We start from the raw sequence: 26,423 nt of genomic DNA on the forward strand, positions 1-26,423 counted from the left end.
AGCCAGCCAGGTGCCCACCTACTTCCAGATTCTGATGGCTGCTCAAAGCAGCCACATTGCCTTCTTTTCTGCCTGTGTCAAATATCCCTTTGCCTCTTTTTTTTTTTTTTTTTTAAATGAGGAGACTTATGATGGTATATAGGGCCCATTGAGATAATCCAAGATAATTTCTCTACCTCAAGATCCTGAACTCGATCACATCTGCAAAGGTTTTGCCAAGTAAGGTAACATTTACAGGCTCCAGATATTAAGACCTGATATCTTTGGGGCCTTCTTCACATCACCTTCCTTACATTTTCAGCAATACTGTGTTTCAATATTAGTATAGCACTAACCATTTGGAATTATTGAATGGCACTGGAAAGCTCTTCCATGGACTTCCTGACCACTGAGGGCCCCATGTCCTCAGAGCAAACAGGTATGTGTATATGTGCATGTCTGTGTGCATGTGTGTGTAATACAATAGTCTGGCAAAGAGAAGCATTTTAGCATAGACGTTGCTTCCAATTGCCTTTGCAAGGTGATAATAAAAATAAATAGTAACAATAAAAAAGCAGAATGACTGAGCCAGTTTTATGACTGTATTAAAATTCTCTAATGATAATGCACTCCCCATTTCCTGCACTCTGGGCTAAACATTCCCACACCTGCCACCTTAGTACACCATTGCTCTGGCCAACTTCTTCGTAAAGAAGCGAACTCCAACTTTACTGATCAGACTAGACCCAGAGAGGTAGAGAAGACTTGCCCACAGAGGTAGGTTCACAGTCAAGATTGGTTCCTCACTCAACAGTTCAGGGCCGAGTTCAGTCCCTCAAGTCCCACAACTGGCTTCCCACTCACTGAGTTATGAAGACTCTAGAGGTTCAGGCTGATCCTCATGCTCCTCTTCTGAGCTGTCATCTTCTGCCCTTTTCCTCCTTCCTAATCTAAGTTGTAAAGTAGGAGGTTCCTTCTCTAGCTTTCCTGGTTTCTGCAGCAAGGATCCAAGGAGCATCTGGTCCAAGGTCTCCAGTGCTGCTCACCATGGGGAAACAGAACAAGGGAAAAGAAACAGCCACAGAAATGTAGCAAAGATTCTAGGCACCTTATAACAATCTTAGGGCAGTGAGTCCTATCCATAGTTCTGTGCTCCCTCTCTTAAATTGTGTGGGGAATTCCTCTGAGATGTTCTCAGATGTCCTTCTTATTCTATCTGGTCAGTCTTAGCTACCCTGGTCGGATTAGGCTGGATGCTGCCCTCACCCTAAACCCTAACCCTCAACTGCTCAGACCAATGGGGCTAAGGATCTTCCTAGTTGTCTTTCCTAATCTTTTGAGGTTTGGAGGTCTTATATTGGCCTCAGAGTCCCTGAGATGGCTCTTGGGAATTGCTTTGCACAATTGCTTTGTGCAGGCTGCCTGTTCCTCTCTTGTGACATCCACTTCCTGGGACCTTCCTGCAAGCATATGCACGGAGCACAGAGCCAGGTAGAGGCCACTCCTCCTTGCTATTTGGGTTATAGCCCAACCCCAATGCAGTGGCTGGCAAGCTCAGGTAAAATGCTTAGGGACTCATTTTCCTGGGCTAGAAATAGACTTCTGTGGCCTTAGACACTAAGGGAAGACCAGGTGACTGTCGTTGCCCATTTAGCCTACTTCTGCGTACTCTCCTTTCCCCTGCCTAGACCATTCCTCCAGTTCCAAGCAGCTCTCAGGAGGGAGCGCCCTCAGGCTTTCTTTCCTCTAGGATGTGGGTGAATCCAAAAAGAAACTAGCCATGTGTACTGCCCCCCCCCGAAAGCTCCATGCTGTTGCTCCCACGGCCCAATTCGTGTTTTAAACTTTGATTCATCCATATGGACATTGCTTTTTGGGATGGGTGGAGTGGAGCAGGTGCTACCTTGTGGGCCATCTTGTTTCCAGATGCCTGCCTGCCTTCCTCCCTCCTGTGGTGATCTTGCAGTTTCTAGCCCAGGTAACTATCCTTTTCCTTTCTCCTTTGGAGATGTCAGACATTCCCAGATTGAAACCCAAAGCGCCTTAAGATTTCATCTTTTGCCTTTGGGGAACACTCTCGCCCCTGGAACTCCTGCTGCCTTCTGTGTGGCCACTTTCTCTGCTTTTCTTTTCTTTCTTTCTTTCTTTTTTTTTTTTTTTGCTAGTTGCTCTTCACTGGCCAGTCCTTGAGTGGATTCTGTGTTGGCCAAATGTTGGCATCTTTCCCTCCCACTTGAAGCCGACGGGCCTACCTTCTTGACACAGCCCAGCCCCACTGGGAGAAGCCATCTTGCTTTACAGAAACCCTCATCCATTTCGTCTTCTCCCTTCTCGCTGCTCCTCACATCAGCTTCCCGTTGTCTCCACACAGATGTCTGGTTCACAGCTCCGTGAGGGCAGCGGCGGGCGGGCTGCTCGAGCTCGTCCCAGCTCAGGTTGCTGCAGGCGGGAGCCACCCTTGCGTTATTTCCCCTCTGTTTTCTTCTCTCCCTACTCCCCTCTTCCCCATGCCCTCGACGGAGCAGTCTTTTAAAATTGCATCTTTAAAAAAGACAATACTTCAAAATACAGAGACAATAAAAGACATGATACCCACCGAGGGACCAAGAGATAATTTCCTCGCATGCATTTTTGCACGGTGTTGGCAAAGCTGCTTCCCAAACAGCTGCATTAAATATTCCCCACCACAGGTGTGGGCTTAATGTGGTCGTCGAGTAAATAACACTCAGAATTGTAATTGCCGGGTGGCCTGGGACTAGCCAGGACGTCTACCTGGATTTACTTCTTGTGAATCCAGGGTGAAGAAGGCCTGTGACTGGGGCCCCGGGACCGGAGCGGGTAGATATGCTTCTGCTCAGCAGCGTGGACGAGGCAGCCTGGGCCCAGGGCTGCTAGAGGCAGCAAGCGCTCTTTGACAACACAGTCCTGAATATCAACTTGTGGGTAATTTAGCCACTGTACTATCATTCTCTTGCTTCACAGATGAGAAAAACGAGGCACTGAGTAGTTGAAGATTAGATCCTAAGTACCTCAGTCCCCTCATGTCTGAGATGTAGAGGACGGACTAATGTTTCTCCTCATTCTAAAATGGTCTGATTCTATAAAATCACTCCTTCCAAATTTATACACTATTGCTGATGAGTGCGGCTGCCTCTCTAATTTCCGAGGGATGTGAAGGGTTTTCTAGCAATCTGCAGGCTGAGCTGAATGCCTCTTTGTGCCTTCCATCGCAGTCTAAAAGAAAATCTTTGGAATCGTAGCAGAAAAAAAAAAAACCATCTGAAAAAGTCTCAGAAAAAGAAAAGTGCCTTCACTGTAGCCTCTGTTCCACAAAAGGAAAAAGATCTTGACATTTTCCCAGGAGTGAATAAGCAGGTGCAGCAATTGTAAGAGTTAACGGCAAGGTTTCCTGAGAGCTCTGGGATAAGGACAGGATCATGACCGAACTTCTCAATGAGCTTTTAAAGAGATGATGTACAGGCTGGAATCTAGGATCCATTGTGTTTCCGGGGCGAGGAACAAAAAGGCTGTATTCCGTGTCTCTCATTGTACCTTTCTCCTTAGTAGCCTGCAGATGTATGTATGTCTCTCTCTCTCTCCACCATTCCACGTATGAACGTATGCACATATATGTGTACCTATCAATCCTTCTTTGTGTGTATGTACATATGTATGTATCTGTCCATCCGTCCGTCAGTTCGTCCACCCATCCGTCTGCCTGCCTGTCTCATTTTCTCATTTGCTCGCTCTGTCTGCCTCTTCTCATTTTTGTCTCGTCAGGCTGAAATTACTTGTCTTCCCAGTAAGGATGAATAATGAAGCAGTTTTTCCCCACCCGCGGTGTGTCAATCTTTCTCCTGAGTGGACTGTTCAGATAGTTTCATTGAATTAAAATTCCAAGCCTGCCCTGAAAGTTGAAGCGTACATCTATAATGCTTCCTAAGGGTTTTCAGAAATTCCAAGACAGGGGATCACAGCTGCTGGCGGTGGGACCCTCTTCTCTGAGGGGTCTTGGAGGCCATTGCGTGTGATCAGGGAGGCGTCCCCAGGCACCTGTGGGCAGTCCCCATCTTCCCCTTCAAATTGTCCTGGTCTCCTGAGGTCTGCATGGAATTTGGAGGCTGAAGAGTCCCGTGGAACATCCTTTCTCTTCCTTATGGAGCTCGAGGTCTTGGCAAGAACACATGCATTTCCTAAAAACATCGTCACGCAACCTACAAAAAGCATTCGTGAAGAGCAAATCATCTATCTTAGCCCCTTGGCCCTGCTCATTTGAAGTGCTGGAATTAAGTAACTCTAGCTGACATTTATTGAGAGCACAGGTACTGTTCCAAGCCTTGTGCATGTATTAACACACTTAATTCTCACAGTCACCCAATGGGGCAGATACTATTAATAGCTCTGTCTTACAGGATGGGGGTTAATGAGGTAACTAATATCTTTTCAATGGTAAGGCGCACATTTTACTGGGGAATTAAATAGACACAGGAATCTAAAAAGTGAATTTCTGTCTTACCCACATCTTACTTTTAAATTCCCTACTGACAGGCAAAAATAATTTCAAAATAATTTTAAAAATAGGGCAATAAGGATAAATAGGGCAGGGAAAAAAATAGAGCCATGATTACTAGATTCATGGTCTGCCAGGGTCGAGATGGGTGGAAATGATGGACGTCACCTCAGGATTGTCCTCGCCTACCTGTCTGCTCTTGAGAACTTCTGGAAGGCAGATGGGGTGCTTAAGCTTTTTGTCACAGGCCTTTTGAACCCTACAGTGCTGACGATGCCCCCTTTTCATCTCCGTCACCATCTCCTCCTGGAATACAGACTTGGTGGAGAAAATAGGATCTGGGTATCCATCTATGCCCAACTTCTGTTGACATTTACTCTTAAAATTTATCAGCCATGTAGTGGTTCCTGGGGGGGGGGGGGGAGGTGTGGAGCGGGGAGAAGGAAAAGGGAACCGTAAGGACGAGTTCTCCACGCTTCTGCCCATTTGCCTTTTGTGTCTGCTGGGCAGGTACAGGGTTGCAGAAAGGGAGGGGACTGACCCAGAGTCACCGCTGCTGTGAGGCTGGTGCCATCTCCATTGCATTCAGTCAATAGTGTAAGCTGCTATTTGACATCCTTCTGGACAGCACCATTAAGTGCCAGTGCTTTCAAATGGGCTAAACTTGGCTTCTGTTTCTAAGCCTTTAAACCGGAGCAAGGAGAAAGAAGGCCCCTCTAGTGCAGGATATTGACAGCTTATCTAAATTTAGAGGCCATGTGGAGTGTGATTTCGCATATGTCCCTTCCTGATGCCAGTTGGCACCACAAAGCTCAGCGCAAGCCCTGAGCGTTTTCATGCTGCTCCCCCACAACACACACACACACGCGCAGACACTCACCACCCCCCCCCCCCGCCCCCCGTGTGTTCCAGACAGTGTGCTTCAAGCAGGTGACTAAGCAGACACAGCAAAAGCACTTTACAGATGGGTTTGAAAATGGCTCCTTTCAGAATGCCATGAGATCCGGCGGCAGCTCTCTCTCTGGGAATCTGTGAGGAAATGCCATGTACCCAGCACAGTGTTCTGAGGAACAACAGTTCCCGTGCTGGCCAAGTCTGTCCTCTGCCAAGCCTGTTTAGAGTGGGAGCTCTGGAGCTTTCGCGGCCAGAGCCTCTCATTCTCCTCAAATTCGGAGAGGAAAACGTTTGCGAGACCTGACAGCATATGGCCACTAGATGGGGCCAAAGGACCGTGAAAGATTCCCCCCCTTTTTTTTTGTGGCCACCTAAATCTGTAATTCCACCCTTAGCTGAAGAATCCTTGTAGAAGAGAGAGACCTTGATCATAAATCCCACACGCAATAGCAGGTTCATAATGCATCCTAGTGACTACATGTTGTATTTTTTTCTCCCTGAGAAATAAAATTTCTCTTTCAATGGAGAAGGATGTTCCTTAACATCTAACATGTGCTAATGTTAAATCTCTTTCCTAAGAAGCCAGCAAACTAAGCCTTTAATGTGCACTGACCAAGACATCCGGGCAATGTCTACAGTGAAATGCGGATTGATAGCTTGAGGGACAGAGAACACATAAGCCACAATCTTGGCAGCTTGGATAGAGAGGGTTATTTTTCCCCTAAAAAATGAACATTTGACTTGTCAAAAACATTTTCTTATTGATCCACTGAGACAGAATCTGCAGGTTAGAGACACAAGTTTACAGAAAATCTCCTTCACTTTGGAAGGGGAGTTTAGGAAAAAGCAGAGACCAATTTCTTCCATTTAAGGAGTATTCACCTATTTGAGAGGGAGTTTAAGAACAAAAGATGGGTGGACAGAAATACATTTCTTTGTTGCCCTGACTCTTATGTTCCCACAGTCTCCCATATCCCCCGGGCAATAGGAATCACAGAACATGAGACACGTGGTTGCCAGGGGGGCATCAACAATAGAATCTATATAAGAACAGCACCATAGGTTTACCTACATCTCATATTTATTCCTAATATCAATGCTTTGGTTAGCAGTGCCTTACAACAAAAAGGGCTGGAATTTCCCCATTATGACTGCACCTGTTTGGCCTTTACCGATGAACTCTTTGTGTGCTGATTATTTATCATGTACAAAATGTGTGGGCAGCCAAAAACCCCCCCAAACTCCCAAATCCCACATACCTAAACTTAATTTGATGTTGAGTTACAATTCCTTTGAAATCTCTACCTGTCACAGATTTCCAGCTAATTCTCCAAATTAATTTCCTGGAACTGCACGAGGACGGTAGATGCCTTGGGTGCCTTTTTCACTCTTTTATGCGCAGCTCTTGGCATCGTATTTGGCGCAAGGTGGGTTCTCGGTCTACTTGCTCAAGGAAGGGATGGCATGAAGGCTTGACTTGGGCTCAGCATGGAGTGAACAGATTAGTTTCTGTGTTTTCTAGGGGTCACGTCCTGAGATCTGCCTACAGCAGATGACTCTTCCACAGGTGGACGTTTTACCTGGAGACTTTGCGAGCAAGCTTATGAATGGAAAAAGTGGGGTAGAAATCAGGACATCCTCATCATGAAAATGGGGACTAACTCTGCTGCGTTTCAAAGCAATCAAATCAAGATTCCCAAAGTTGAATGTAGCCCCGTTATTTTTAACAGGTGTGTTGTTTTTATTACTGTGTATCTTAAATAAGAGACACTTAGTCTGTCAATATTTTTTCCTCCCAGAGCTTAATGGTGTTTTATTGGTTTCCATCATGCTAAATCATCATTCCATATTTAGCCCGGGCCTGTGTGGCCATTTGCAAAAGTGATGCTGGTGAATAATAAGGCACACATTCATATGTAGGTCTTAAGACAACCCACGCAGAAACCCTCAATGAGGTGAGAGAAGGGTCTCTTCCATTGACACGCATTTTGGTCAAACTTACATTTCCAGAAACAGAATAATGCAGGAAGCAGATGGATGTATTCCAGGCTTTGTGTTTATCTTTGATATTTCCGAAGACTTTTCACCAGCAACACCTCTCCTCCCCTTCTCTCTCCTTCGGCCTGCTGCGTCTCTTTCCCTCCCCTCCCCTCTTTTCTCTAGGCAAGAAGATCCCTTTCTTTCCCTTCAAGATGAGGTAAATCGTGGTCTTTGGTCTTCAAATGGGGAATGGTGCTGTCTCTTTGGGTTGCATCCCCATTCGGTGATGTGGAGCCACACGCCGGTCAAGGCTGCGGAATGTACCATCTGCTGCCCCTCAACCAGGCCACAGACGTTGGGATATGAGCATAGTAGAACCAGAAATGTCTACCTCCTCCCCAGCTGCTGAGACCCTGACCCGACAGGAAGGGAGCCAGAATTGGCCTGCAGCTCCTTCTCCAGCCGAATTCTTTCCCTTTTAGTCTTCTGTTGGCTGTCAGGCTCATGAAGCAAGCTGAATGCAGGGCACATCTCTACTGGTTTTTCACATTTCAACCACTCTTTCTTCTGAGAGTTATTCAATTTGGGCAGAATGTAGAGACAGCTGCATAGAACACATGCTCAGTGTGGTCACCTGAAGTCTTCTCAGTGCTCTGGGTAGCACCCCACTTGGTCCACAAGGGGTTTTGTTGGCTACTCAGAGGACTCAGAACAGCATAGCTTTGCCTGAAGACATCTTTATGGATATTCTCATTCAAACAGTTCTCTCTCCTCCGTGCCCTCTTTTTTTTTTTTTAATGTTTATTTTTGAAGGAGAGAGAGACAGAGTGTGAGTGGGGGAGGGGCAGAGAGAGAGGGAGACACAGAATCTGAAGCAGGCTCCAGGCTCTGAGCTGTCAGCACAGAGCCCGACGTGGGGCTCAAACCCACAAACTGCGAGATCATGATCTGAGCTGAAGTTGGATGCTCAATCGACTGAGCCACCCAGGCGCTCCATCCATGCCCTCTTTTCATACCCTCACCAAAATATAGGGATCAAGAGTTGTGGAAGGGGTTCTGGGACCATCTCTGTGAGTCTGCTGGGAGTGGTCTGTCCCAGTCTTCTTGACACCAGATGCCAATTTTGTGGCACCTCGGTTGAAATGGAGGCAGAAAGAATCTCATTCTAATATCCCATTCCTTGAGGACTGAATGAGATTCTGTGAGAAAACCACATGTGAAGAGATCTCTGTAAACTATAAATTTCTGTGTACATGTCACTTATTAGCATCACTGTTCTCTGTCATCAGTGATGGAGTCCTATTTCAACCACCACCAGGAAGTATTAAAAACCATTTCTGGTCAGGAAATGTCTTTTCTTAATTTTTTTTATATTTATTTATTTTTGAGAGACAGAGACAGAGCACAAGCGGGTGAGGGGCAGAGAGAGAGGGAGACACAGAATCTGAAGCAGGCTCCAGGCTCTGAGCTGTCAGCACAGAGCCCGACACGGGGCTCGAACCCACGAACCGTGAGATCATGACCTGAGCTGAAGTCGCACGTCAACAGACCAAACCACCCAGGCGCCCCTGAAAATGTACTTTCTAGAAACAGTGTTTAGCTTCCAGGTTTATTAGTGAGTGATCATATTTGGTTGAAGGGCAGTTTATTTCCAACCCTGTATCACAGGCAGTGAACAGTGGTGAGTCAGGTGCTATGATGCTAGAGTGAAAATGAACCGTTGTTGCTGAGGAGACATCCCCAGTTCACTTTGTGTGAGGACAAGCAGCAGCAGATCAAGTCACTGTGAACCAATGTGGCTATTTTCAAAAGCCAAAGAGAAATTCAGTCAGTGTTTAATAACTAAGGGAAAGAGAAGGGTGGAAGGAAGAGGGCCTTCCAGCAGAGAGCCTGGCGATGTGATGGAAAGAAGGGATCGCATGGGGCATACTCATGCACACACAGGCTTGTGTACCTGTAATGGGGAAGAGGCATCTTCAGGGCACGAGTTACATGCTGGATTGGTCTGACAGAAAGTTGACAGAAGGAAGGTCTTAAGAGCCAGTGTTGAGTTTAGATTTCATAAATAGTGAATGGTGAATCATATTGGCTTCTTTTAAAACATGTTTCTTCTTCTTTTTTAAGATTTTATTTTTGAGTAATCGCTATACAACATGGGGCTCGAACTCACATCCCCAAGATGAAGATTCACACGCTCTTCTGACTGAGCCAGACGAAATGTCCCTAAAACACGTTTCTCGTCGTCAAGTAGTATGTGCATGCAGCAAAAACTGAAAGCATTATGAAATGTTCCTATGACAGGGCTGGTATGTTCCCATTGCCATCCTGAAGTAATTTCAAGGTTGTTCCATCTAGACCATAGCAAGGCTTTACTTCCTCCTGTTATCACTCTCTATTGCCCATGGTTCATCTAATTTGGGATAAGGTGGTGGGTCATGAGTATTTATTGTTGTTCAACTAGATACTGGGAGTTTTCCACTGGAGGTGGGTGGGAAGCAGCCATGGGGCAGTGCTGGGTACATGTGGAGGGGTGGGTAGATCAGTGTCATTCCAAGATCGACATCACTGGGTGGCAATCCACCCTTGGCCATCGGTGGTCCTCACCGAGGGACAAAGAGAAGGTAACCCAGCCACTCTCAGCTTCCTGCAGTTCCCAGAAGCTGGAAAGATTTTCCTCCATGGGACCCACAACTTCTTCTTGTCAACCTCTCCTGTCTCTGGTGGTGCCCCCTGCGTGTCTTCTCTCTGGCCCATCGGGTCTTTGCTTCCAGTCTTGCTCAGTCTTAAACCTTTGTTCTGTTAGTATATGGCAGAATCTTCCTGCCTAGATTTAGAGCAGAAACAAAAAACATTTTTTTCCTTAGAAGTCGAGTATTGACAACGTTTTTCTTTCCTGTTGTGTGTGACTCATGCCAAGGTACCAGTAAAGGGTTGTGGTGAGTCTAATAAGAGGACAAAACATGCTGATTAATAATTTGAAATATTCCCATAAATATACGTCAAGACATAAAGTGCTTCATAACACCATCCCTTAAAACCAGTATTCATATTTGCTGTATGTTCTGCCATTTTATTCTAGGCATGTAATGATATGTGCAAATGTGACTTGTAATTATGGCTATATTATTATTATTATTATTATTATTATTATTATTTTAAAGTTTACTTATTTCTTTTGAGAGAGAGAGAGAGTTCAAGGGGTAGGGGCAGAGAGAGAGAATCCTAAGCAGGCTCTGCACTATTAGTACAGAGCCCTATGAGGGGTTCAAACCCAGGAACTATGAGATCATGACCTGAGCCAAAACCAAGAGTCAGGACGCTTCACCCACTGAAACACCCAGGTACCCTATGGCTATATTATTTACAGAAATGGGATCTTACTAAATGGACTCTTTTGCATCTCGTGTTTTTTACTTACCGCATCTTGGACATCTTCCCAAATTGTTAGCTGTAGATCAACCTCAGACTCTCTAGGGGGAGGAGGAGAATGATATTCTGGCAAAGCTGCTCAGGCAATTCTGATAGCTAAGCCTCCCCCACTCCCTGGGTGCTGCCATGTGACCCCTCTGTGATTAATACCCTCCCTCCTCTGTGTGGTGACCATGAGCACTATGCTTGATGACACAGTAGCATACTCATTGGCACGTCTTTGATTTTTTTTTAACATTTTAAATTTATTTTTTAAGAGATAGAGACAGAGCATGAGTGTGGGAGGGGCAGAGAGAGAGGGAGACACAGAATCCAAAGCAGGGTCCAGGCTCCAAGTTGTCAGCACAGAGCCTGATGTGGGGCTCCAACTCATGAACCTTGAGATCATGACCTGAGCCGAAGTCAGACACCCAAGGGTCTGAGCCACCCCAGTGCCCCAATGGCACTTCTTTGATTTTGAAAGTGTTCTCTTACATCTTTCTCTCCCTTCTTACCTCCCTCCCTCCCTTCATCTCTTCCTTCCTTCCTTCCTGCCTTCCTTCCTTCCTTCCTTCCTTCCTCTGTTCCTTCCTGCCTTCCTGCCTTCCTGCTTCCTGCCTTCCTGCCTTCCTTCCTCTGTTCCTTCCTTCCTTCCTGCCTTCCTGCCTTCCTCCTCTTCCTTTTCATTCCTTCTCCTTTTGCTGTATTTCTTTCTCTCCTTACTGTTTAAAACACCACTTGAATATAAGGGATACCATTAGTGAACAAAAGCACGACAGAATGGCTTTTCTCTCCCTTTCCTCCCCTGTAGATAGAACTGTAACTGAATTTTGATCACCCTGAGGGGGGACACCCATTTAAAGCACCCACCAAGTAGCACATGGCCCTGCTGTCTATGGAATGTGGCAGGCTGCTGCTGCTGTTCTGGGGAAAAGCCTCTGGAGGAGCAGGGGTCCGGGAAGCAGGCTGTGCGGGGACCCTGAGGACTGAGCTGAGGCTCCTTTGATTCCTTTGAAAATAGCATTCCTCCTCTGCCCGTGCTATTAAGCTTCTCACAAGATATATTTGCGCTTCTGCCTAAGAGCATAGGTGGAGACAATGCAGGTAGAAGCAGAGCAGCTATGGGACTCCTGTGATTTCGTCACGAATCCTGTTGGTAGGGAGGGGAGCGGAGCTGTACCTGGCTTCCCTGTCCTCCCCCAGCTCCCACTAACTTGATTGCCATTATTTTGCCTTTGATAATCAGGCTCATATTTCCAGGCTGGAGGTAGGTAGTGCCTCTGACCCAGTCCTCCCTCCACCCTCACACAACCTGTATCAAAACCTTCATGGTAGAGGCACCGTTAGAATTTCAGGCTCTCCTTGAAATAAGGGAAGTGGTTCAGCAAATAGCTGTCTAACTTCAATATTCTGTCTCTGTCTGATCAATAAGGAAAAGTTTTTGACAAGTCTGATGTTCAGTTTTTAGGAGGAAAACAACCTTCTTGAGCTGACAGAGGAAAGATTTATGTGCCAGGGCAAGAAGATCTTGCCTTTCGCCCTGAGCCTGTGGAAGGAGGTTTGAGGGTAATGGGTGCTTGGCTTTCTTTTGCCTCTGTGACAACTTCTTTCTATGAGGGTCTTTTTCTTAAGCTCAGTTATCGAGGCTAGTAGTAAACATTACCAACCATGACACTGGCAATCACAAAGAAGAAGAAAGAAGATTCTTGAAGAGTGCATGGCATCCTTTGGGTTTCTTCGGAATAAGGGACACTTATATTACGAAGTTTCAGAAGGAGTTACTCTGACCCTCGAATGGGATTGCCATTCAGGAGAAGATTAATTCCCTTATATTCCTCTGTTTAGTGTTTTATTTGCTGATTCTTCCTTTCTATCTTACCAATGAGGAGTTTGAGGTACTGATAGGCTTGATAAGTAACAAGGAGCAAGTGGAATTTGAAACCTGTGGTCACCTGCTTGTTAAAATCTCTTAACCTCAATTTTCATATTCCTCCTGGGTTGGAGATCAGAAGATATGGTAGATGCGTAGGAGAATTTCAGCACCAAGGCAGGAATCCCACCAAAGTTTGGGAGTGCCACCTAACAGGGGCCATTTGGCATGGCCTTACCCTCCCCTGGTAGTTCCCTGGGCAAAGAAGTCAGGTTTGATGCCTTAGGTGGACCATCCTGCTTCCTGCTTTCAAGGTTCATGGGACGCAGGACAGCAAGCCATCGTCAGATAGGATCCTAATTGTGGGCTCCCAATTAAGTGGGATGTACACCAGGCATTTTTCACCCTTAGAACACATAGAAGGGAGACGCTATACACTGTTTGGAAGTCTGTACTTCCGAGAGGTTTGGGGAGGAGTCTTCTCTCTAGGGGAGACCAGTTTTAACTCTGAGCCAGATGTATTGAAATAATTGACTGGGAGTGTGGATATCTATTCAGGGTCTGAAGAAAGAAGGCTAGGGCTTAACAACCAAGGAACTAACTGAACCTTGTTAGAAATCAATGCCTTACGTGGAATTGAGCTGGTAGCTGGAGCCCCAGCCAGTCGGGTCCTGGGACTTGGGCACCTTTGTTTATCAGCTGTGAGTCTGGTTTTGTTCAATGGTGATCTGATAGCGATTCTGCATGCTGATTGGCTGGGGGAGGTTCTCTTCTCCTACCATGAGAAGATAATCAATCATGTTACTGGCTTTTGTCTTAGTGAAGGTATTTAGATTTCAGCCAGCTGGTTAGCTGCCTCAAGGCCAACTGCTTGACTGAAAAGTAAAGAATCAGTCCCTTTTCCTTTGCAAGGAGAAGGGAGGAAGTATTGACTTGTGTGATAATTTTAGGTGGATGATTAAATTTGGCCTCTTAGGCTCCAGCTGAAAATTCAATTCAGATGACTGGTTCTTCTTTTCATACATCGTTGAGCAATCCTGTGTACTGCCATGGCTAATGTTCCTGATGCTGATTGTCCCTTCACTTTAACAAAGCACAGAATCCCAAACCCACTCTCTATTTCGTGTGCCTCCCGGCTACAGGAACATAATGAGGAGATGCACTTTTCTGCTTAAGTTAAGAATACTACTCTTATGCAGGCATGCTCAGAGGCTCTCTCAAGTAGCAAAATATCTCTGTAGGAGTGAGTCAGAACAGTGATGATTTCTCTGATGACAGTTTATAAAATACACCAGCTTCCTCTGGTGCATTTCAAATTTACAGTGCAATTGGTCATGCTTCTGGTGCCATTTGGCTGGAACATCACAATCCCAGATGCCAAGTACAGTGAACAGGGTGAGTGTGTACGAGCTAACCCAAAACTGGAGAGTCGTTTTTTGACACTCCCATTTTCCACATCAAGTTTGTCAGCAAATCCTGACATTTCTCCAAACTTCTCACTCCTCTCCATCTTCACTAATCGCGGCCCTGTGAAAGCATCCATCATCTCTCACCTGGACCACTTCAGTCACCCAAGTGGCATCCTTGCTTCCACTTTTGCTTCCAAAATCCGTTCTCCTCACAGAAGTTAGGGCACTCTTTAATATTTACTTTCTTTTGAGAGAGAGAGACAGAAGGAGAGTGAGCGAGCAAGAGAGCGAGTGAGCAGGGAGGGGCAGAGAGAGAGAGGGAGAATCCCAAGCAGGCCCCTCACTGTTAGCACAGAGCCCAGTGTAGAGCTTGGACCCGTGAACCATGAGATCAGGACCTGAGCAGAGATCAAGAGTTGGTCGCTTAACTGATTGAGCTACCCAGGCGCCCCTAGGGTACTCTTTAAAAAAATTGGGTCACAGAGCTCCCTTTAAACTATAAACTTCCCTATAAACTTCTACAAGCTCTTATCATAACTAGGCCAAAATGAAGTTCTCCAATGGAGTCTTCGGGACCTTATGAATTCTCATTTCTGTCCACCTACTGACTTTATCTCGTATTTCCCTTCTCTCTCACCCTGCCTCACCATGTCTTGAAAACTTCAAGTTGCTTTCTGTCTTTGGGCCTTTGCACTAGGTATTCCCTGTGCCTGGAATGTTCTTATCCTGGCCAACATCTTCACAGGGTATCATCATTTTATTCCATTTGCAAGTTAAGTGTCAACTCCTTGGAGAATCTTTCTTGACTATTTAAAAAGTAGTTTCATCCTTCTGTAGCATACTATCCTGTTTTATCTTCAAAATAGTCCTAACTCCTACCATACATTTTTTCTTGTTTATTTGTTTATTGTCTGTCTCCTTTACTGGAATGTAAGATTTATTACAATGTGGACTTTGTCTCTTGTGTTCAGAGTATGTCCAGGGCCTAGAACAGTGTCTTGTAAATAGCAGGTGCCCAAGAAAGGTTATCTAGTAGATGCATGAGCAAAGAAGAGGTTTTCCTAAGTGATACAGGATGCTTTAAGTGTGGCCCTACCAGGAATTAGGACATGAAGCTGAATGACTTTTTTCAGGTTTATTTTTGATCTGTATTCTGAGCTTCTAAATTATCAGATATTTTCTGGGGCCTAATGTCTGTGGTGTTGTTAAATGTACTCAAACAATGACAACCTCTTATCTGGAGGAGGTAAGAGACTGACCTCATTCTCAGCTGATCTGATCAACTGAAAAGCAAGATGTACTGTTAATTTTAGGATCTATTATATGTGACATTTTTGTCTTGCTAAAGGTTAGGGGCCAACAGAAGAACTGGAGAAGGCTGCTAACCAGTGTTTCTGTATTCGCATTTGGAAATTAGCTGGCACTGAGGACAGTCTGTGTTCTCACCGTGATTTGAGGTCTAGGTCTTATTTTTCCAGGAAGGGCTGGTGTCTATGCCGTGTCCTCAGTGTCTAAAATATCTTATTCATGCATAAACAAAGGGCAGGCATGATGCAGACAGGATGAATCCCTGAACCTCACAGACAGGAGAAAAATGTAGAGTCGTGATACTTAAAACATTTCTCAGCCTTAGTTGTCAGCGCTGGTACCCACTCCAGCACATTTCTGAAATGAACTCTGCTAAGACTGGGTCAGTGACACCATAAAAAAGAATTTTGCAATTAAAAAGGCTTAAAGGGATCACTGGCAAGATGGCCTTTTTTTTTTTTTTTTTAAACCAAGTTGCTTAAAGAAGTAAACTCAGTAGAAGTATTTCCTTACATCAGATTTGCCCATCAGTCAAAGTGAAGGGAAGCTAGGCTGAGAAGAGCTGCCATTTGAGAAACTCTACATGGCAGTTTTTAGAATTCAGCTTTTGCTTGGGAAGCCATTTTTCACCTGATGAAGGCATCTATACGGTGACTTCCATGGCCCTTAATGTTTGATAATCTATAGAGAAAGATAATAGGATTAGGAAATAAGATACAGATAAAACAGCTCATTGGAGAAGTCCTACCTTATAAACAGCCATAAGCCTTCTATTTTAATTTACCAGATAGATGGTAGTGATTTAAAATATTATATAATAGGGGAAAACAATCACCTCCACCAAATCACATAATATTTAATGTACATTTATTGCATTTGACCCAACTGGGTCTTAGGAATTAGATCTTACCAGCTGTTTAATAATTAGCCAAAATACCCCAAATCAAAGACAACAAAATGGAACAAGAGTCATTAGTGCCTGGCATCCTTTTTGTGTTCTAAGGGGAAGCAGCTATCTTCATGAGCCATGATGTAATGGTAAGTGGCGATAGGAGTTGACTTGAGTTCAGACTCTCTGTTGAATGGAAGGCAGGTAGAGTGTGAGATATATAATGAGATAATGAGAGATTATCCCGTGGGATAATTTTTCCCGTGGGAAGAGTTTTAAATCAGCAACGGACTGCTTCTTTCTGATAGCTGGCATTTATCAAGACCATGTGCATACACACGGAGCAAAAATGACCACATAACTCTGTGAAGGGATGGAAAGGGAAGCTTAGAGAGTGTTTGAGTTGGGATATCTCAGAGAGCATCCAACCTGAACTTCTTCCTTTTGCCAACAAGGAAACTGAGATCTGAAAGGATTAAGTGCTGTGCCAAGTGACACACAGATAGTTAGCGAATGGGCTAGTACCTGATTGGGGTGACCCATAGTCTTTCTAGAGAGAATGGAAATTAGAAAAAAATCCTTAATTTCTTATGCTGATTATGCTGTGTCCTAAAGGCTCTCTTTCTCCTGTGAGGTGGCACATGTAATGAAAGTTCGAACACACGATCTTGTACTCTCAGCTGTCTGCTCTTGGGTTAATTAGTTAACCAATCTGGGTTCCTGTCCCCTGATCTTTGGAAAGTACAAACATAGGCACTGGTGAGCTTTAGAGGCAATATGTGCAAAGGCTAGAGTATAGTAAACACTTGGCAAATGGTAGCAATTATTATCACTGTATTAGAGGAAATATTGTTTACTAGTTGAAAGAGTGGGCACGGGGTGCTAGACTGACAGGCTTCGAACCCTGCCTGCACCACTTCCTGGTCCTGGAGACTTAGTAGTTCTGCAAGCCTTGGATCCTTCACTTTTAAAATGGAGAAAACAAAAGCACCTACTTCATACGTCTGCTCTGGCGATTTAATGATGTAATTCATGTAATGTGTTTAATAGTGTATTGAATATTGAAAAGTTTGATAAACATTGCCCATTATTATAATTGTTTTTAGCTTTGCCATAGAGGATATGGGGCAGGAGTCAGTAGACTTTCTCCATAAAGGGTAAATAAGTTAGTATCAGGTGTTGCATGCCATCAGCACTTCGTTGCAACTATTTAACTATGCTATTGCAGCACGGAGGCAGCCATCGGTAAATGAATGAGTATGGCTGTGTTCCAATAAAACTATATTTGTAAAAACAGACAATGGGCTGGACTTGGCCTGTGGGCCATAGTTTGCCAACCCTTGATACAGTGCAATTAAGAATGCCTGCTCCATGGCTTCTGGAAGAAGGCACCCTGTTGATAGGTAAAGAGGGCAGGTGTCTTTTTTCATGGAAAGAAGAACTAAATAATTCACCTTTGGCACATCCTCAGACCCTGTTTCCTATCCTCAGACCCTGTTTGTGGTAGAATTTACTAATAGCAGGGCGAGAGAGTCTCTTTTTTGCCTTCTGGCCACAGTTTGCTTTCTCCCTCAAGACATGGCCAGTCAAATACACAAAGAGGCAAAGAACCTAAGAATCAGCTCGTAGTAAGATCCACGATACACTCAGTTTCTATGCTGTCCTTGAGTCCCATTTCATCATGCCAGCATACCAGATAATGGATATTACTTGCAAATCCTGTGTGCTTCTGATATCAGCACGATTTGCACAGTCTCCTTTATTACAGACGCTAGGGGCTTTCAGTTCCCCTGTTTGTGGAATCCTAGGTGGTTATGCCCTTGCTTTGATTCCTAAGACCCTTTGTGAGAAGAGGGTCCTCAGAGACAAGGTATTTTTGGCCTTTGACACTATCTGGTGATCTTTTTCCTGTTGTTCATGAACCTACCAGACAGAAGGTCGGTGGCCCACTTCTGGAAATGATTAAAGGTGGCACTTTGCTCCAGAGTGGAGGCGTAATCTTATTAATCGGGTACCAGAGTACATTTTGCAGAGAGAGAAAAGAGAACTTTAAACTTGGCCACTTTTACACCTAGTATCGAGACAATTTATTTCCTACCCACTGATCTAGGTTCTGGGACTGCAAAAAAAAAGAAGTATCTTGGGCAGCTGCAAAAATTAAGGAGTGAAGTCTGATAAATAAACACTCAGTTGCTTTATACAAAGCATGGTGATTGCCAGAAATTGCCTAAATGGTGGTGAGCTAATCATCAGGGTGAGGCTCTAAGACTTTATCAACGGCAATGGTACAAGGTTAAGTATTCCCCACAGAGCACATGAGCAGAGAAAGCTATTTATGGGGAAAAGGATCAGGTCCTTGTGGTCTCAGCAGAAACTGTGACCAATTTTCTCTGGGTAGAGTTGGGGAGGGCAGTTAAAAAGCACTACAACATTTGGTAGAAAAGGAACGTTCTCTTTCATATTTCCAACAGTAAATCATCATGCTATTTTAGAACTTCATAGACAGATATTGATAATTAACTTTCCCAGAATCCTCCATACTATAGACCTTTACTCTCTGAAGGGGCATCACGTTCGTCATTTTTAATCAGGGTTCTGGAGAGTTAGTAGGATATTACCATGCCTGTTGTCAATTATGGTAATTTTCATATTGTTTAAAAAATACTTTTTAATGTTTATTTATTTATTTATTAAAAAAATTTTTTTTAACGTTTATTTATTTTTGAGACAGAGAGAGACAGAGCATGAATGGGGGAGGGTCAGAGAGAGAGGGAGACACAGAATCTGAAACAGGCTCCAGGCTCCGAGTGGTCAGCACAGAGCCTGACGCGGGGCTCGAACTCACGGACTGCGAGATTATGACCTGAGCTGAAGTCGCACACTCAACCGACTGAGCCATCCAGGTGCCCCGATGTTTATTTATTTTTAAGAGAGAGAGAGAGACAGAGTGCAAGTGGGCAGGGGCAGAGAGAGAGAGGGAGACACAGAATCTGAAGCAGGCTCCAGGCTCTGAGCTGCCAGCACAGAACCCAATGTGGTTGGATGCCCGAAGTTGGATGCTCAACCGACTGAGCCACCCAGGAGCCCCAAAGGCATTTAGGTTTTAAAGAGAAGATTCTGTGAGATGCAGGATGTTGACCCAAAGGGATGACTCATTAATCACATGTTCAGTGTGTGATGGTGGTGGGGACAGTGGGGGCAGAGAGCAACACCTTATCATCTTTGAAGCCCTCACCAGATAGCTGGTTACCCAGCTATGAATAAAGCCAAGTGCCCCTGTAGCAAACAGGTAGGACCAGACAGAGGCGAGGCAGAGGGGGGCAGATAATGTGGGACGTTGATGAAAAGGTTTGTAAGAAGAGCTTTCTTGGTCATGTCAGATCTCTCCAAAGCCCAAAGGGTGAAGAGCCTATAGAGACCGTTTAATTTGGTGAAAAAACTTGGACTTTATGATCTTAAAGAGTAATTTCGGCTGTGTGGTGGACGTGAAAGCTGTATTTTAGGTATTTATGGAGAAAATGGGTTGTAAGTTAATGAAGATTTGGCTGTTGAAGATAGGACCAAAATACAGCAATGTTTGTGGGCAGGTGCAAGGCCAGATCATGGAAACATAGCGTGGGGAGAGGTGATGCTCCTGGAAGCCTTGTTGGTGTCATGGTGAGTGCATAGAGGAGGAGGGGCTGGAAGCCACGTCTCCTGATAGCTCGGGAGGATTTTCCACAGATGGGGAATGAAAGCATGTTGGATGACAGAAGGAAAGGGACAGTGGAGGCTCCATCGAGTATGCTGGAGAGGCAGAGGGTTTTGAGAAAAGGGGGACTCACCTCCCTTCTTTTAAGGCTGCGAGGGAAGGACTTAAAGAACCAAGGGAGGCACATGGAGGGCAACTGCTGAGTTGAAGCCATGTTCATGGCAAATGAAAACACACACACACACACACACGCACGCACACCACATAGCATGCTAACACACAAGAGTGAATGATGTATGGAAATTGAATAGTTCTTACTTGACCAGATTCCTCTCCTTTGCAAGGGGTTAATCTTAAAATGATTGCTATGACCAGCTCTTGTGGCTTTAGGGAGAGGGAGAGAAAATTGTTCCCATTTTCTTGTTAAAGTCTCTTTTAAGTTCAAGAGTTGTTAGGACTATTTTGATACAGTTCTTTGCCTACATGATATAGATTATGGTGGGGCTAGCTGTATTTCATGGAGACATGAGATCACTATCCTTCTTCCCTTCCTTCTTTCTTTTACAAACTGATTTTTTTGTTTAAGTTTATTTATTTGTTTTGAGAAAGTGTGGGAGGGGCAGAGAGGGAAAGAAAGACAGAGAGAGAGAGAGAGAGAGAGAGAGAGAGAGAATCTCAAGCAGGCTCCACACTCACATTGCAGGCTTGAACTCATGAACCTGTGTTCACTCACCATAGGTGAGATTCATGACCTGAGACAAAACCAAGAGTTGGACTCTTAGCCAATGGAGCCCTCCAGGCACCCCTACAAACTGATTTCTAAATGTTGAGCACATTCCGGAACTAGATCTATAAAATAGCCTTCACAATTTTACTGGAACTACCTAGTGACCATTTCAAGATATCTCTTTAAGATGGGCCAGCACAAATAATAAGAAATCTACCAGGGCGCCTGGGTGGCTCAGTTGGTTGAGTGTACGACTTCGGCTCAGGTCTTGATCTCACATCTCGTGAGTCCGAGCCCCGCATCAGGCTCTGTGCTGACAGCTGGGAGCCTGGAGCCTGCTTCAGATTCTGTGTCTCCCTCTCTCTCTCTGCCCCAACCCACTCGCATTCTCTCTCTCTCAAAAATAAATAAACATTAAAAAAAAATAATAAGAAATCTACCAGCTCTATGTCTGACTCATGTTTGGGAGCTCAGTGGACAGCATGTGCATTTTGTAAATTCTCTTATACTGTTATTTTGGTTGACCTTGTTAGGAAATGCCAGGGCAAAAAATAATTAGTGCTTTATAATTGCCATACAAAAAGACCCAGAATCCTTTAATTTCATGTTTACTGTGATGACAAGCCTTCATTTCTGCCCCAACAGCTTATTCCCATCTGCAATTCAGGACAGAGAGCTAATAGCTAAGATGATTGTCTTCTTGGATTTGTAATCTCGGGATAAACTATAGTTCTTAGAAATGAATGAGTAAGTTCATGTTTATCCAAAGTTCAAACATCTGGAGAGCTCACATTAACAGAGCATATTTCTAAAAGTGCTGGTCAGTGACGAATGGCTTTCATAATTGTCCCCCAATGTTTGGAATAATCCTGAGGTGCTGTCTGGATTACCAGAGGGGGATTCCTTTTTGTTGGATCTTAGTATTTGATTTATTTCATTTGATTTCCTAATTTGCTGAGAACTGATAGAGTACAGTTTATTAAACCTTAGCCAGAATACTTGATTAGCAGGGGCTCTGAATTTCTAGCCATTTTGTATGAATGGGAACAACAGGAAAGAAAATCCTGCCATATTCCCTGTCTGGCAGAGGCCACAGAGGTGGTGAGAGAGAAAGTCCCTTCTTTTAAGTAAAGGTGTATCCTGTGAAAATGGGAAAGGAAGGGTCTTGCCTACATGGCCTAACCACCTGAGCTCAACCATGAGAGAAAATAATACCCACAAAAGCTTTCATTTTTTAAAAGTTGACTTATTTTGAGAGAGACAGAGACAGTGTGAGTGGGGGAGCGGCAGAGAGAGAGAGAGAGAGAGAGAGAGAGAATCTCAAGTAGAATCCCACTGACAGTGCAGAGCCTGATGTGTGGCTCGAACTTGTGAACCAAGAGATCAAGACCTGAGCCGAAACCAAGGGTCTGATGCTTAACTGACTGAGCCACCCAGGCGCCCTAAAAGGGTTCATTTCTAACACCAGATTGCTGCTTGTGTCACAAAGGCAAAGGCTAGTAAAGCTGTTTCTCTGGTCTAATTCCCCAGGGAAAGCCAGGTGATGGTCCTGTCTCTGAGGGAGGCCCTGCCCCACCTGCCTGCTGGTTAGGCTGGGACACGCCTCACTGTTAATCCTACGCAGAGCCCTCTCTTCTGTTAGTTGTTATTTTTCTTCCTCACCTCTGGACGTTTCGGCATATTCACTCGAAACATCATCACAGGAGAACTCGACTTTGACAGAAACCTCTCTGAAATTATTTTTTTTTTCCTGTTCTGGCTTGCACTTGAATAATTCTCCATCAACAGCACGTCTGATTGAGTTGGCATCACAAACCCTTTTGTATGTTATTTTTTTTCTTCAAGAAATATTAAAGTCTGAATAAAATTGGAATAGCTGCCTGGTAATGATCTCATTATATATAAATACAGAAGTGCTCGCAGGGGAGATAATGACTCCAAGATGCAGGTATGCGGCGAATACTTATTATCTTTCAAGGAGTGGGCCCGCATTCAACCCTCCTCTACAGCCCCCCACACGTCCCTTTCAGCTTAAGGTTCAAGTTGCAGAAAACGAATGGCTGATTGAAGCTGGGAATAGGGTTTTTTCTTTCCCCCTTCATGACATATGTTAGGAGATGAAAGGAACCTGGGCTGTGTGTTTACTCTTCATTTGGGACTTTCACATGTTCTGATTGATCGGAAAGACAAAAAGGCAGAAGGAGAGACATTTGGTGCTGGCTGAACACCATATCCATTCTCAATGTGAAGTTTCCTTGTTTGGTGAGGATAATTGTGATGAGGCAGTTCTGGGTATAGACGCCACTAAAAGATTTTTAAAAATAACATGCTCGCCACCCAGTTTGAGTTCTTATATAGCAGAAGAACAAACACAGATGGTGGCAGTAGGGGTGGGGGCTGGGGTGGGAAAGGCCCTTCTAAAGTGGGAGTTTACTAGTTATTAGCCCTAGTATATCTTTTCTGGATGCCAAGGCATAAGCAGATGAGCTTAGCACATCACAGAGGACCACATATAGGGTTTGATTCCCAATATGAGCTAAGCAACCCTGGAAAAAGTTTATTCCCTGTGATTAGCATCAAAAAAAGAAACTGGGTAGGAGAGAGGGTAGGCTACATGGCTCTATCTGTCCCTGTTAGGTTCTAAAGGAGCGTTTATCTGAAGGGGGATGGCCATCTGCCATCTTGGAACAGAGAGATGATGTGCAGGAGTAGTTCTTGACCGTTTCTAATGTCTAGGGTTATAAGGCTTACTTTTTTCTTCTGGTGTCCACATTAGGCATGATCAAAATACAAAGTAACATCATAAGCATAATTCTTTGGCAAAAGGATGGTATGAACAGCAAAAATATTTTGCCCCTGGTTACGTCTTTCATACAATGTAGGTGGTATGGTGTTGAGCAATGACAATAAATTCCTGTTGACTGGGAGTGAGTTACGGCCATAAAATCTAAAGAAGGAAGGGTTAGTTAGACTAGACAGAGGCCTATGTGGCCTGAGGGGGGACCCTGGAATCACACGGGACCATTCCTATTGTGGGGAGAGTTAGGACAACCATCGTTGGCCACTGATGGATCCATAGTGCACATGCTGTTTGATACGGTGCTAAGGTTTTCCCTAGTTTGTTTGTTTATTTGTTTGTTTATTTATATAGTCATTCACTCATTCATTTATTCATTCATTCTGGGTACAGTACACTTTATTGATGGTGCATAACAAGGTAGGGGTCCCCAAACCCCTCCCCTTCTTCAGGCGGTCTGGGATGGAAACTGTGGAGGTTGGGAGATTCTCAGTGTGTTGGGGGATGAGTTGGGGCAAGGACTCGCCAGGAACTGAGGGCCTTTCTCTTCCTCCTGCTGTCTCTGGGGCTCTTATTCCTTGGGAGACATGGGGATCATAATGTCCACCACCTGGTTGCTGTAGCCAAATTCACTGTCTTACCCTGAAATGAACTTGATAGCGTGGTCATTGAAAGCAATACCAGGCCCAGCATGGAAGGTGGAAGAATGGGTGTCACTGTTAAAGTTACAGGAGACAAACTGGTCCTTAGCGTAGCCCAGGATGTCCTTGAGGGGATCCTCTGATGCCTACTTCCCCACCTTCTTGATGTCATAGTATTTGGCAGCTTTCTCAAGGTGGCAGGTCAGATCCATGACTGACATGTCAGGGGTGGGGACAAAGACATCCATGCCAGTGAGCTTCCCATTCAGCTCAGGGATGACCTTGCCTACAGCCTTGGCAGTGCCGGGAGAAGCAGGGGTGATGTTCTGGGTAGCCCTTCAGCTATTCATGGTCTTCTGAGTGGTGGTAATGGCATGGACCATCGTCATGAGTCCCTCCACGATGCCAAAGTTGTCATGGATGACGTTGGCCAGAGGGGCCAAGCAGTTGGTGGTGCAGGAGTCATTGCTAACAATCTTGAGGGAGTTGTCATACTTCTCATGGTTCATGCCCATCACAAGCATGGAGGCATCAGCAGAAGGGTAGAGATGATGACCCTCTTGGCCCCATTCTTCAAGTGAGCCCCAGTCTTCTCCATGGTGGTGAAGACCCCAGTGGACTCCACAACGTCCTCAGCACCAGCATCACCCCATTTGATGCTGGCAGGATTTCGCTTCCTGGAACATGGAGGTGGATTTCCCATTGATAACAAATTTTCTGTTCTCAGCCTTGACTGTGCCATGGAATTTGCCATAACTGGAATCAGAGTGGAACATATAGACAATGTAGCTGAGGTCAGTGAAGGGGCCACTGATGGTGACAATATCCACTTTACCAGAATTAAAAGCAGGCCTGGTGACCAGGCACCTGATAGAGCAAATCTGTTTACTCTGAACTTCACCATCATGTCTCAGGGACGTGGCTGGCACTGCACCAGAAGATGTGGCTGTCTGTCAAATGGGGAGGAGCAGAGAGCCCCTAATTTATTATGCGTTGAAATGTGTAATGCCTTGGCCCCGAGTAACAAATCTTTCTCCCCTACCAGTGCTATAAGCACCCCTTGGGCTCTGACTTCCTTGCATGATGGCAATAGAATTTGAATTGAATTGTTTGTAGATATTGAGTGTTGGAATCCCACCTTCTTGTATTTTTCCTCATATTTTGCTTGTGGAACAGTCTAAGAGAACTCCCCAGTTTAGTAATTATATGTCCTCTGAATACCAAGTTATATTTCAGAATGCCTCCATCTTTATGGTAATGATAAATCATCATCATCATCATCTACTACTCTTGTTTTAATGTTTATTTGTTTATTTAATTTTATTTTTTAAATTTATATCCAAATTAGCATAGAGTGCAACAATGATTTCAGGAGTAGATTCCTTAATGCCCCTTACCCATTTAGCCCATCCCCTATCCCACACCCCCTCCAGTAACCCTCAGTTTGTTTTCCATATTTATGAGTCTCTTATGCTTTGTCCCAATCCCTGTTTTTATATTATTTTTGTTTCCCTTGCCTTATGTTCATCTGTTTTGTCTCTTAAAGTCCTCATATGAGTGAAGTCATATGATATTCGCCTTTCTCTGACTGACTAATTTCACTTAGCAAAATACCCTCCAGTTCCATCCAAGTAGTTGCAAATGGCAAGATTTCATTCTTTTTGATTGCTGAGCTATACTCCATTGTATAATATACCACCTTTCTTTATCCATTCATCCACCCATGGACATCTGGGCTTGTTCCATAGTTTGGCTATTGTTGATAGTGCTGCTATAAACATGGGGGTGCATGTGTCCCTTCAAAACAGCGCACCTGTATCCCTTGGATAAATGCCTAGTAGTGCAATTGGTGGGTCGTAGGGTAGTTCTATTTTTAGTTTTTTGAGGAACTTCCATACTGTTTTCCAGAGTGGCTGCACTAGTTTGCATTCCCACCAACAATGCAAAAGAGATCCTCTTTCTCCGCATCCTTGCCAACATCTGTTGTTGCCTGAGTTGTTAATGTTAGCCATTCTGATAGGTGTAAGGTGGTATCTCATTGTGGTTTTGATTTGTATTTCCCTGATGATGAGTGAAGTTGAGCATTTTTTCATGTGTCTGTTCGCCATCTGGATGTCTCCTTTGGAGAAGTGTCTATTCATGTCTTTTGCCCATTTCTTCACTGGATTATTTGATTTTTGGGTGTTGAGTTTGAGAAGTTGTTTATAGATTTTGGATACTAAACCTTTATCTGATATGTTGTTTGCAAATATCTTCTCCCATTCTGTCGGTTACCTTTTAGTTTTGCTGATTGTTTCCTTCGTTGTGCAGAAGCTTTTTA

General features: G+C 44.5%; 1 long non-coding RNA gene and 1 pseudogene across 2 annotated transcripts in view; one reads left to right on the top strand and one right to left on the bottom strand.

Annotated features, from left to right (window-relative positions):
- LOC128314455 (uncharacterized) overlaps positions 1–26,423 on the top strand; it is a 131,934-nt gene that overhangs the window by 55,198 nt on the left and 50,313 nt on the right. The window lies entirely within an intron of this gene.
- On the bottom strand, positions 24,078–25,126 carry LOC106976186 (glyceraldehyde-3-phosphate dehydrogenase-like; annotated as a pseudogene).

Source organism: Acinonyx jubatus, chromosome B1 (genome assembly GCF_027475565.1).
Source record: "Acinonyx jubatus isolate Ajub_Pintada_27869175 chromosome B1, VMU_Ajub_asm_v1.0, whole genome shotgun sequence".
Lineage (NCBI taxonomy): Eukaryota > Metazoa > Chordata > Mammalia > Carnivora > Felidae > Acinonyx > Acinonyx jubatus.